The sequence below is a fragment of the Panthera uncia genome, assembly GCF_023721935.1.
Source record: "Panthera uncia isolate 11264 chromosome B2 unlocalized genomic scaffold, Puncia_PCG_1.0 HiC_scaffold_24, whole genome shotgun sequence".
Classification (NCBI taxonomy): Eukaryota; Metazoa; Chordata; class Mammalia; order Carnivora; family Felidae; genus Panthera; species Panthera uncia.
In genome coordinates, this window is record NW_026057580.1 from 10,783,969 (window position 1) to 10,794,480 (window position 10,512).

Genomic DNA, 10,512 nt, shown 5'->3' on the forward strand with positions numbered 1-10,512 from the left:
CAGGTCTAGGCTAATGCTCTGGTTGTAAGCATTTTGCAGCATAGAAACATATCAAATCAAGAGATCGTAGCCTTAAACTGACACAATGGTGTATGTCAGTTATATCTCAGTAAAACTGGAAAAAAACGTCTGAAATCATGCTCTCTGAAGCTATTCCTTATATTGACTTCTGACTCTTTGGGATACATATGTACAGTTACAGAGACTTGGATGAGAGAGAATGTGGGGCCTTGTTCTATTTCAAGGAATGTCACAAACCAGGCTTGAGGCTACACAGATGGGAACAGAATCCACAATGGACCCGAGGGGGAGGCTCACATATAGCCAGGGCCCTGCTCCTGGGTATAGATGTCACCATCACAAGAGAGTCCCCTGACATAGGACACTGGATCCGGAAGCTGAGACTGCTGTTGCTGCTGCCCCTTGCAACTGCATGACACCACTGTCACTCAAACACCTGTGCCAAATGCCATCTAGTGCTGTCCAAGCCTATCTGTCACATATCCTGAGGCAGAGTCTGGCAGGTGGTCACGTGACTGTGAAGTTTCATGCCACGTCTAATGCAAGACTATTTGGCAAAATGGGTTCTCCTTTCCATGGTCTCTGCCCTCAGTCAAGATTTTTCTTTTTAATTTTTTTTTTTTAACATTTTATTTATTTTTGAGACAGGGAGAGACAGAGCATGAACCGGGGAGGGTCAGAGAGAGAGGGAGACACAGAATCTGAAACAGGCTCCAGGCTCTGAGCTGTCAGCACAGAGCCTGACGCGGGGCTCGAACTCACGGACGGCGAGATCATGACCTGAGCCGAAGTCGGCCGCCCAACTGACTGAGCCACCCAGGCGCCCCTCCAGATTTTTAAACGTGGAAATCTTTCATGTGGGAAGAGGGTACTAGTTCTGGGCATGGAAACTGGGGGCCCAGAATGGGAAAAGAATGACAAATTACAACATTTGTAGCGGAGATTTCAGACTACAACTTGATATGATACATTGTAGGCACTCAGGTCAGATTGGAGGAAGGAGCGACTAAAAAATGGCATCTTTCGTGGCACCTGGGTGGCTCAGTCGGTTAAGCGTCCGACTTCAGCTCAGGTCATGATCTCGCGGTCCGTGAGTTCGAGCCCCGCGTCGGGCTCTGTGCTGACAGCTCGAGCCTGTTTCAGATTCTGTGTGTGTCTCTCTCTCTGTCCCTCCCCTGTTCATGCTCTGTCTCTCTCTGTCTCAAAAATAAATAAACGTTAAAAAAAAATTAAAAAAAAATGGCATCTTTCAACTTTTTCCCATGATAGTTATTATGGGATCCAGCTTTTCTCTACTCCAGTTCTCACAAGTAAGTGGAGTAGCACTGTCGGGTGATGAAGTGATTGTTTAAAATGTCTTCTCCAGTCTTTGTCTCTTTCTAGGATTAGGTAACCCAGATCTGTAACACTTCAGATGATCCTTATACATACACTGACACTTCATATTTCTTTATACATGCCCGTATTTCTGGGGACAGTATCCAAAATTTACCAGGTTTTATGTGACCCTCACAAAAGTCTAAAAAATCATTCTAGGTTAGACACTGTGCTCATCCACGTCTGGTCCACGAACAGCTAGTAACCAAACTGTTCTTAGCAGATCCAATGACGATATACAGGCTTATTTTTGTGTTGATTGCCAGTCTGAGACAGGATAAGGTTTCACTTTCATTTCTGTCTCTGTGGGCTGATGCACATTCACAGACCAGAGCTGGCTCACAGAAGACACAGATCACCACTGGTTTAGGTAGACTTGTATTCTACCACCTCGTCTGGTGCTGGATAAATCTCAGAAATGAAACAATTGTGAATGGGGATCCTCTTCCAGTAACACAGTAGACTAAGTTTTAAGGCTGACTCTTCCTATAAAAACAACTAATCATGATTATATATATATATGTGTGTGTGTGTGTGTGTGTGTATTATATATACATATGTATATATTATATATGTATTTGGGTGATGTGTATATATATCACCCCAAAAAACAATCAAAAGAATAATAATCATTTAGGCCAAAATATAATAATGGGCAAAAAGCCAGGGATGATGGCTGCTCTGATACTTAAGGTGTATTTCAAATCTAGAAAATCTTAGCTTGCTTCTCAGGCTCATGAACTGAATAGACAGGAAATAATGCCCAGAGCTCATTCTATTTCATGAGAAACATCCCTCCCTGAAAATATGGGAACAAAAGATTCGTAGATTCATGTCCTCAGGAAAGGGTGACACGAATCACATCAACTCTATCTTCAAGAACAAGAAGATATTATTCTAAGGAGGTTTGCTTGGAGCTAACACAAAGTGAGCAAACAGCTACTTCAAAGAATTTCCAATTACAGACTAACGTTTCTGTGATCTGTAGTCCAAATTTGCGTTTATTTGGGGCCAAAATACATTCTAGTCATTAGTTTAGTTTATTATTGTTCTGGATTGATATTGACTCAAATTTATAAGAAAGAAACAGATTTCTCTAGACAAATCTACATTTAACCTGTGTGTCAAAAAATGTACACAAAGAATTGCCCAAAGAAAAAGAGAAGCTTGTAGCATGAAATGTAAAGTACAAACGGGAATAGACTGTGATTGAGTAACTTTAGAGAGAATAGGTAGTAAAAAGAAGGTCATAAAATTTCAATATTGCATTCATAGGACATAAAATATAACATGACCAGCATATGCTATAAATATATAAGTTATGTGAATAAATATTATGTATATGACATATAGGAAAATTGCTAGTAAAGAGAGACAGCAACATTTTATAGTGATAAAAGAGTCAAACTATCAGAAGGATGAAACAATTCTGAATATATTGTCACCTCAGCACCAAATACATGAAAACAAAACAGACAGAAGTTGAGAAACAGCTCAAAAATACAACTGTAATAGTCAGAAACTGCAATATATTACTTTCCATAATGGATAGAACATCTATGCAGAGATCAGTAAACATAAAGAAGACTTGAGCCATACTGTAAACCAATAGTACAAATCTGACATTTATTGAACATTCCAGCCATCAACAGAATACACATTCTTTTCAAATGCACGTGGAGATTTCTTGAGGATAAATCATACATATTCCATTATATGTGTGTGTGTGTGTGTGTGTGTGTGTGTGTGCGCGTGTGTGCACGTGCGTGTGCGTGTATACCACCTCTTTTTTTATCCATTCATCAGTAGATGGACATTTGGGCTCTCTCTATCATTTAGCTATTGTTGATAATGCTGCTATAAACATTGGGGTGTTTTATGTACAAATACGTATTTTGTACCCTTTGCGTAAATGCCTGGTACTGCAATTGCTGGATCATAGAATGTTTCTATTATTAGTTTTCTCAGGAATCTCCATACTGTTCTTCAGAGTGGCTACACCAGTTTACATTCCCACCAACACTGCAAGAGGGTTCCCCTTTCTCCACATGCTCGCAGAAATCTGTCTTGATGACTAGTGCTTTGTAATGTAGCTTTAAATCTGGAATCGTGATGCCTCCTATTTTTTGTTTTTCAGAGTTGCTTTGGCTATTCGGTCAGGTATTTTGTGGTTCCATACAAATTTTAGGGTTATTTGTCCTAGCTCTGTGAAAAATGCTGGTGGTATTTCGATAGGGATTGCATTAAATGTATAGATTGCTTTGGGGAGGATAGACATTTTAACAATGTTTGTTCTAATCCATGAGCATGGAGTGCTTTTCCATTTCTTTGTGTCTTCTTCAATTTCTTTCATAAGTGTTCTATAGTTATCAGAGCCCAGAACTTTTTCCTCTTTAGTTAGGTTTATCCCTAGGTATCTTACTGTTTTTGGTGCAACCCCAAATAGGATTGATTCTTTGTTTGTTTTTTTTCTACCTTGTTTTTCATGTTTACAAATGCAGCAGATTTCTGTACATTGATTAGACAATCTGCTATTTTGCTGAATTCATGTGTTAGTTCTAGCAATTTTTTGGTGGAATCTTTCGAGTTTTCTACACACAGTACTATGTCTTCTGAGAAGAGTGAAAGTTTGAGTACTTCCTTGCCAATTTGGATGCCTTTTGTTTCATTTTGTTGTCTCATTGCTGAAGCTAAGACTTCCAGTGTATGCTAATTTTCTGAGGAGTCTTTTGCCCAGACTCTCACTCCCACTGTCCTCCTGCCATCACCAAGGGGAGCGCAGTGGCATGGTGCTCAGAGCCTTGTCTAGACTTGTCCCCTGTCTTGGCGCCCCTCCTCCCTCCCCTCCAGTGCAGGCACCTGACCTTGGCCCTCCTCCACCCTGCGCCAACACCCGCACTGCCCTGTCCCCTCTCCTTCATCCCACCCTCACTCCCTTGTGGCCTCCACTCTTCCTGTGGGCAGGAATCCCAGTCTCCCTGGTCCCTCTGCACCCCTCCCCTATGGCCCCATGCCTGTTCACACCCCTTGCCCACATGCTGGGCCCTCACTAAGCTCTCCTCTCTCAGGAGCTCCTCCCCTGGGGCCCTGCCATCAGCACCCCCTCCTCCTGGATCTTGGCTCAAGTCCCCTCCTCTCTTGTCAGCCTCTGATTCAAGTTTGTTCTGAAACATTCAGTCCCCCTTCCCAGACCCTCAGCACTAGTCTCCCCTGCTGGCTCTTGCCTTCCCCTCTCCCCCACCAACCAGAAAACTGCTCGAGGTCCCGCTGCCTTTATCCTTGGCCCTAACCCCATCCTTTGGTTCCATGACCTCAATGGGCCCCACTCCTGACATCTGGTCTCCAAACTGGCTGTCCAGCCACGTGGTCAGCACAAGGCTTTCCACACAGCCGCCTTCTCCCAGCCTGCCCGTCCTGGTCTGGAAGTCTCCCTCTAACCCTCCTTGGAGATATGACCTGCCCTCCTCCCAGAACCATCACCACCATGCAGGTCCTTCCCCAAGGTGTGCACCAGGGAGTGTCGAATCTATTTTCTCTTCTACTGCCCCGCCTTTCTTTTCTTTCTTCTTCTTCTTCTTTTTTTTTTTTTTTGGAAGCATTGCTGAGGCACTTTATTACCATTTTCTTTTTTTTTTAATTGAAATTTATTGTCTGATTGGTTTCCATACAACACTCAGTGCTCATCCCAAAAGGTGCCCTCCTCAATAGCCATCACCAACCCTCCCCTCCCTCCCACCCCCCATCAACCATCAGTTTGTTCTCAGTTTTTAAGTCTCATGCTTTGGCTGTCTCCCTCTCTAACCTCTTTTTTTTTCCCCTCCCCCATGGACTTCTGTTAAGTTTCTCAGGATCCACATAAGAGTGAAAACATATGGTACCTGTCTTTCTCTGTATGACTTATTTCACTTAGCATAACACTCTCCAGTTCCATCCACGTTGCTACAAAAGGGCTTATTTAATTCTTTCTCATTGCCACGTAGTATTCCATTGTGTATATAAACCACAACTTCTTTATCCATTCATCAGTTGATGGACATTTAGGCTCTTTCCATAATTTGGCTATTGTTGAAAGTGCTGCTATAAACATTAGGGTACAAGTGCCCCTATGCATCAGCACTCCTGTATCCCTTGGCTAAATTCCTAGCAGTGCTATTGCTGGGTCATAGGGTAGATCTATTTTTAATTTTTTGAGGAACCTCCACACTGTTTTCCAGAGAGGCTGCACCAGTTTGCTTTCCCACCAACAGTGCAAGAGGGTTCCCGTTTCTCCACATCCTCGCCAACATCTATAGTCTCCTGATTCGTTCATTTTAGCCACTCTGACTGGCGTGAGGTGATATCTGCATGTGGTTTTGATTTGTATTTCCCTGATGAGGAGCGATGTTGAGCATCTTTTCATGTGCCTGTTGGCCATCTGGATGTCTTCTTTAGAGAAGTGTCTATTCGTGTTTTCTGCCCATTTCTTCACTGGATTATTTGTTTTTTGGGTGTGGAGTTTGGTGAGCTCTTTATAGAGTTTGGATACTAGCCCTTTGTCCGATATGTCATTTGCAAATATCTTTTCCCATTCCATTGGTTGCCTTTTAGTTTTATTGATTGTTTCCTTTGCAGTGCAGAAGCTTTTTATCTTCATGAGGTCTCAATAGTTCATCTTTGCTTTTAATTCCCTTGCCTTTGGGGATGTGTCAAGTAAGAAATTGCTGTGGCTGAGGTCAGAGAGGTTTTGTCCTGCTTTCTCCTCTAGGGTTTTGATGGTTTCCTGTCTCACATTCAGGTCCTTTATCCATTTTGAGTTTATTTTTGTGAATGGTGTGACAAAGTGGTCTAGTTTCGACCTTCTGCATGTTGCTGTCCAGTTCTCCCAGCACCATTTGTTAAAGAGACTGTCTTTTTTCCATTGGATATTCTTTCCTGCTTTGTCAAAGATGAGTTGGCCATATTTTTGTGGGTTTAATTCGGGGGTTTCTATTCTATTCCATTGGTCTGTGTGTCTGTTTTGTGCCAATACCATGCTGTCTTGATGATTACAGCTTTGTAGTAGAGACTAAAGTCTGGGATTGTGATGCCTCCTGCTTTGGTTTTCTTCTTCAAAATTAGTTTGGCTATTCGGGGTCATTGTGGTTCAATACAAATTTTAGGATTGTTTGGTCTAGTTTCGAGAAGAATGCTGGTGCAATTTTGATTGGGATTGCATTGAATGTGTAGATAGCTTTGGGTAGTATTGACATTTTCACAATATTTATTCTTCCAATCCATGAGCACAGAATGTTTTTCCATTTCTTTATATCTTCTTCAATTTCCTTCATAAGCTTTCTATAGTTTTCAGCATACAGATCTTTTACATCTTTGGTTAGATTTATTCCTAGGTATTTTATGCTTCTTGGTGCAATTCTGAATGGGATCAGTTTCTTTATTTGTCTTTCCGTTGTTTCATTGTTAGTGTATAAGAATGCAACTGATTTCTGTACATTGATTTTCTATCCTGCAACTTTGCTAAATTCATGTATCAGTTCTAGCAGACTTTGGGTGGAGTCTATTGGGTTTTCCATGTATAATATCATTTCATCTGCAAAAAGTGAAAGCTTGACTTCATCTTTGCCAATTTGGATGCCTTTGATTTCCTTTTGTTGTCTGATTGCTGATTCCAACACCATGTTAAACAACAGTGGTGAGAGTGGACATCCCTGTCGTGTTCCTGATCTCAGGGGGAAAGCTCTCAGTTTTTCCCCATTGAGGATGATATTAGCTGTGGGCTTTTCATGAATGGCTTTTATGATCTTTAAGTATGTTCCTTCTATCCCGACTTTCTCGAGGGTTTTTATTAAGAAAGGATGCTGAATTTTGTCAAATACCTTTTTCTGCATCGATTGACAGGATTATATGGTTCTTATCTTTTCCTTTATTAATGTGATGTATCACATGATTGATTGGCAAATGCTGAGCCAGCCCTGCAGCCCAGGAATGAATCCCACTTGATCATGGTGAATAATTCTTTTCATATGCTGTTGAATTCGATTTGCTAGTATCTTATTGAGAATTTTTGCATCCATATTCATCAGGGATATTGGCCTGTAGTTCTCTTTTTTTGCTGGGTCTCTGTCTGGTTTGGGAATCAAAGTAATGCTGGCTTCATGGAATGAATCTGGAAGTTTTTCTTCCCTTTCTATTTTTTGGAACAGCTTGAGAAGGTTAGGTATTATCTCTGCTTTAAATGTTGGTAGAATTTCCCTGGGAAGCCATCTGGTCCTGGACTCTTATTTGTTGGGAGATTTTTGATAACTGATTCAATTTCTTTGCTGGTTATGGGTCTGTTCAAGTTTTGTATTTCTTCCTGTTTGAGTTTTGGAAGTGTGTAGGTGATTAGGAATTTGTCCATTTCTTCCAGGTTGTCCAGTTTGTTGGCATATAATTTTTCATAGTCTTCCCTGGTAATTGCTTGTATTTCTGAGGGATTGGTTGTAATCATTCCATTTTCATTCATGATTTTATCTATTTGGGTCATCTCCCTTTTCTTTTTGAGAAGCCTGGGTAGAGGTTTGTCAATTTTGTTTATTTTTTCAAAAAACCAACTCTTGGTTTCATTGATCTGCTCTACAGTTTTTTAGAGTCTATACTGTTTATTTCTGCTCTGATCTTTATTATTTCTCTTCTTCTGCTGGTTTGGGGTGACTTTGCTGTTCTGCTTCTAGTTCCTTTAGGTGTGCTCTTAGATTTTGTATTTGGGATTTTTCTTGTTTCTTGAGATAGGCCTGGATTGCAATGTATTTTCCTCTCAGGACTGCCTTCCCTGCATCCCAAAGCATTTGGATTGTTGTATTTTCATTTTTGTTTGTTTCCATATATTTCTTAATTTCTTCTCTAATTGCCTGGTTGACCCATTTATTCTTTAGTAGGGTGTTCTTTAACCTCCATGCTATTGGAGGTTTTCCAGACTTCTTCCTGTGGTTGATTTCAAGCTTCATAGCACTGTGGTCTGAAAGTATGCATGGTATAAGTATGCATGGTAAGAGGACATGTGGAAACTAGATCAAAGCCTCCTGGAGGTCTGTGTGCAGCAGAGCCTCCCCTCTGTCCTGTGACTGCTGGGAATCAGGTCCCATCACCAGAAGGATCGAGGTGAACGTTTTGTCTCTTTTTCAGGTGTGATTTTTGAAAGAGCATTAGCAAATAGGGTCCAACTGGGTAAGCACATGTGTGTGGATGGTGCCTCTCAGGACTGAGGCAAGACACTGAAAATTACATATGGCTTGAACCCCTCCCCCCTCCCCCCACCACTCTCCCCGCAACCTGGTGCAAGAAAACTCTGACCTCACCCCTTTCCCTGCTGGAGCTCTTCCTCCTCCAGGTCCCAGGTCCAGTGACCACAGATCCAAGGACAGCCAGACCAGCAATGATTCCCATAATGGGCATGTTGGAGTGACGCGGGGGCTCCGGGAACGAAAGGGAAGGTGAGAGTTCTGACCCCTGGGCCTCAGCTGTGATGCCACTGAAGGTCTACAGAAGGTGTCATGTATTCTGCTGTCTGTGGATAGAATCCACCCCTTCATCCCCCTTCTTATTCCATCTCAGGCTGACGGGATCCTGCAGCCTCCCATGCTACACAGGCACGTGTATCTCTGCTCCTCTCCCGGAAGGCACCACTACAGCCACCCATTTCTGGAAGGTCCCGGCTCGGCAGTCCTGGTGTCCACAAGCTCCGTGTCCTGGGTCAGGTCCTCCCCATCACGCTGCCAGGTCACAGTAATCTCTGTCCGGTAGAAGCCCACAGCCCTTCACTTCAGGGTCCCCTCATGGTCAGAGATGGGGTGGCAGGTCACATGTGTCTGTGGAGGATCTGAGGAGAAGGGTCAGAGACTTTAGGAACTTTGCATCGTCCCCCGGGGGCCACCGAAGCAGCACTCATGTGACCATGCTGAGAATGGAGAGGACAATGGGGTGGGCAGGGGAGTGCAAGACTCACATCCCAGCCTGAGCTCCAGGATCTGGGATAACTTCCCATCCCTTGGGAAGGTCTGGAGGCAGGGTAAGTAAGACAGCCTAGGGGAGGAGGCTCAGGGTCCCTGAGTGAGGGAACAGAGACTTCTAGTCCTGACCTGGTAGAGGAGGCCCAGTGGCTCAAAACAGCTGGAGTCAGCCCTCCAATGAAATTGGGCATGGGACAGAGAGCAAGGCCTGAGGGAGGACGTCACCCGGGGGTACCCAAGGTGAATACCAGGGTCAAGGAAACCTGCTATTGAATTCTTTCAGAGATATGTCTCTCCATCTCCACAGAGACTGGATCCCCTCTGTCCTGAGAGAAGGATGGGTCCTGTGAGCCAGTCTCTCTCTGACACAGGATCCGAAAACCCAGGGGAACTCCTCACCCTCAGGACCCAAGGAGGGGGACAGGGAAGAATTCTGGTGTCAACCCTACTTTCCTCCCTTTCGGTGGGGCCAGTAGGAGGTACAGCACCTGCCCCAGGGGAGATCAGGAAGCCTGGCAGCCCCACATACCTGCTTCCTACAAGGTCTCTTTCCCTTTCTCTAGGTACAGGCGGAGCCCCCGCACGCACTCCCTCTGCAGGTAACAGCCGGTAGTGCTCGGTTGCTCAGGCAGCCTCCCACTGGCGCCCAGGATCCGAGCCGCCTCCTCCGCTGCCCTCCAGGAGTGCAGGTCCTCCTTCAGGGGGCTGTAATCGGCGCCCTCCTAGCGAATTGCTCACACCCGCCGAGGTGGTTCGCATCGAACCCTAAGTTGCAGCCAGAAGTCCCTTGGAAGGTGAGGCCCTGGCCCCGTCCACTCTCTCACCCAGCCTCGCGGGCATCCCCGCCCACTAGCTAGCTAGCCCCCCCCCCTCCCCCCCCCCCCCCGCAGTCGTCCCCCACCCCCCAGCCCTGCAGCCAGGCTTTCCTGGCCTCACTCCTCAGGATACCTACCCGCAGTGATTGGTCAAAGACCCAGAAACTAGATAAAATCCGAGTGAATCCCCGCAGGCTCATCCTGGGTGGGGGCCGCGAAGGTCTCCTGGCCTCGGGGTGAATCTCGGACCCGGAGCTCAAAGAGACCTCAGCAGGTCCAAGGGGGATTCAGGGACTCGTCACCTGGACCCTGGCCCGGGTCATTCACGGGACTCG

The 10,512-nt window shown here is 44.6% G+C and overlaps 1 pseudogene; it reads right to left on the reverse strand.

The window, feature by feature from the left end:
* LOC125938197 (patr class I histocompatibility antigen, A-2 alpha chain-like) overlaps positions 1 to 10,202 on the reverse strand; it is an 11,033-nt pseudogene extending 831 nt beyond the window's left edge.
* Between the last annotated feature and the right edge of the window lie 310 nt (positions 10,203 to 10,512).